This window comes from Arachis duranensis, chromosome 4, assembly GCF_000817695.3.
Source record: "Arachis duranensis cultivar V14167 chromosome 4, aradu.V14167.gnm2.J7QH, whole genome shotgun sequence".
Lineage (NCBI taxonomy): Eukaryota > Viridiplantae > Streptophyta > Magnoliopsida > Fabales > Fabaceae > Arachis > Arachis duranensis.
In genome coordinates this window covers 59,244,524-59,247,536 of record NC_029775.3, presented here as the reverse complement: position 1 = coordinate 59,247,536, position 3,013 = coordinate 59,244,524, and positions in this window count along the sequence as shown.

Genomic DNA, 3,013 nt, shown 5'->3' with positions numbered 1-3,013 from the left:
ATCGTTAATATATTAGTTAATTTAAAAAATAATTTAGTAAATTATGCATGTAATTTGTAATAAAAAAAATTGTTACAAAATAATTAATTTGCTTTCGTAACTAAAGGAAAAAAATGTTACAAAATTATGTTACATTTTGTAACAAAATTTTTTGATAGGAAAAAAATTGACTGTCACGAAAAATACCTTTAAGACCAAAATTTGTTACCACTTTTGTAACGGCTTCTGGTTTTTTGTATCAGAAAAAATTGTTACAAAATATGGTATTGAATTGTAACAGTTTCATTTTTCGTTACAAAAACTTTTTGTAACAGGACTTACTGCAATGGACCCTTTTTTTGTTACAAAAAACTTTTGTTTCAAAATTTCGACGTTTTGTAACAATATTTTTTGTTACAAATGCGCCTTTTTCTTGTAGTGAAGGTCTAAACCTTGTCTGTGGTATTCTAAGTAGGATTCGAGGATTGAATGACTGTGACGAGCTTCAAACTCGCGATTGTGGGGCGTTAGTGACAGACGCAAAAGAATCACTGGATTCTATTCCAACATGATCGAGAATCGATAGCTGAATAGCCGTGCTGTGACAGAGCACGTTGAACATTTTCACTGAGAGGACGGGACTGTAGCCATTGATAACGGTGATGCCCAACATACAGCTTGCCATGGAAAGGAGTAAGAACGATTGGATGAAGACAGTAGGAAAGCAGAGAGACGGAAGGGACAAAGCATCTTCATACGCTTATCTGAAATTCTCACCAATGAATTACATAAGTATCTCTATCTTTATTTTATTCTTTATTCATAAATCATCTATAACCATTTGAATTCGCCTGACTGAGATTTACAAGGTAACCATAGCTTGCTTCATACCAACAATCTCCGTGGGATTGACCCTTACTCGTGTAAGGTTTATTACTTGGACGACCCAGTACACTTGCTGGTTAGTTGTGCGAAGTTGTGATAAAGAGTTGAGATTGCAAATGAGCGTACCATGTTGATGGCGCCATTGATGATCACAATTTCGTGCACCAAGTTTTTGGCGCCATTGCCGGGGATTGTTTGAGTTTGAACAACTGACGGTTCATCTTGTTGCTTAGATTAGGTATTTTTCAGAATTTTTAAGAATCTTAGACTAGCATTGCAATGATTCCTGGAATTCTTATTAAAAATTTTGAATCTCTTTATTTTCTTTTTCCACATAATTTTCGAAAAATCCAAAATAAATACAAAATCATAAAAAACCAAAAATATTTTTTGTTTGAGTCTAGTGTCTCATTTTAAGTTTGGTGTCAATTGCATGTTTCTGTTCTTCTTGCATTTATCATGTGACTTCATTGATCTTCAAGTTGTTCTTGATGATTTACTTGCTCTGATCTTTAAATTCTCTTGTTTTGTGTTTTTTGTTGTTTCTCATATGCATTCTCAATTTGTTAGTGTCAGTAGTGTACAAACTTCTAAGTTTGGTGTCTTGCATGCATTGTTTATTTAATTTTAGTTGCATTTTGATCATTAAAAAAATCCAAAAAATTTATAATTTGTGTCTTTTCAAGTCAATAATACAGAGAATTGAAGATTCAGGACATACAGTAGAGGAATTACACAGAAAAAGCTGGGCGTTCAAAACACCCAGTGAATAAGGGAAAACTGGCGTTTAAACGGCAGCCAGGGCACCTGGCTGGGCGTTTAACGCCCAAAAGGGTAGCATTTTGGGCGTTAAACGCCAGAATGTATACCATTCTGGGCGTTTAATGCCAGGATGGCACAAGATGGAAGATTTTGTTTTCAATTCAAATTTTTTTCAAGTTTTCATAATTTTTCAAAATCAAATCTTTTTCAAATCATATCTTTTCAATCATATATCTTCAAAATCAATTTCTTTCCATTTTCAAAAATACTTGCTAACAATTAATGATTTGATTCAACATTTCAAGTATGTTGCCTTTTCTGTTGAGAAATGTTTAATGTTTGAATCATATCTTTTCTTGTTGGCCAAGTCATTGATTTTTAAAAATCAAATCTTTTTAAATTGTTTTTCAATCATATCTTCTCAATCATATCTTTATGAGCTAGTTTTGTTTACAAATCAATATGATTTATTATTATTATTATTATTATTTGGATCCAATCAGGTTTGTTGATATCAATTTTAAAGTTGAGAGAAAGTGCTTTCTCTTTTACTCAACAGAAGGTTAGATTCATTAATAATTGAATAGTGGAATTTGTTGCTAAATCTTTTGTTGCTGTAAATTTTTTTGTTCCTTTGCCAAGTATATTGATTTTTTTGTTGAATGGAAAATTTAGGATGGGTGTATAGTTTCTGTGATGAGGATATTGATGCTTTGATAAGCATGTGGTTATGCCTTTGGTTGGTAATAAAATAGGGTTTTGAATTTCAACAGATTGTTGATATTGGCAAAACTCTGCCATTATTCATGGAGCTTCAAACCTTAGGTGACAGGATGTGAAGAACCATGCTCTGCAAAGTGTCTTGTTTTCAATGTTGCAGGTCTCATTTAATTTGAGTTGAACCGTTTGGTTATGATTTTCTCACATGTTTGTACTAACTGAACAATTTGAAATAGGTATTAGAGACAGTAAAACTCAAATTTTCTAGACAATTTTTTAGAATTGCATTAATTGACACCATATTGTTATTGTTGGTCGTCTTTTCAGGTGTGTGGCACTTATTAAAAGCTTCTTCATGAGAAAGAAGATATATGAATATGATGGAGTTTGTAATTTGTAGTTTATATTTTGGAGATTTATAATTCCTTGTTTTTCTTGTCCTATGTATCTATCTAGTTCATTAGGGTTCTCCAATGTATCTTGTTAGTTTGTACTTTAAAGTTTATATGTTGAAGATTTATAAAACAATCTTAGTTAAATGAAAGATATTTGAACTATCTATGTTATTATATATTATATGAATGCTGATTTGCTGAGTAAATTAGTTAATATATTAATTAAAAAAATAATTACAAAATAAATAGTGTTTTGTAACTAAAGAAAAAAA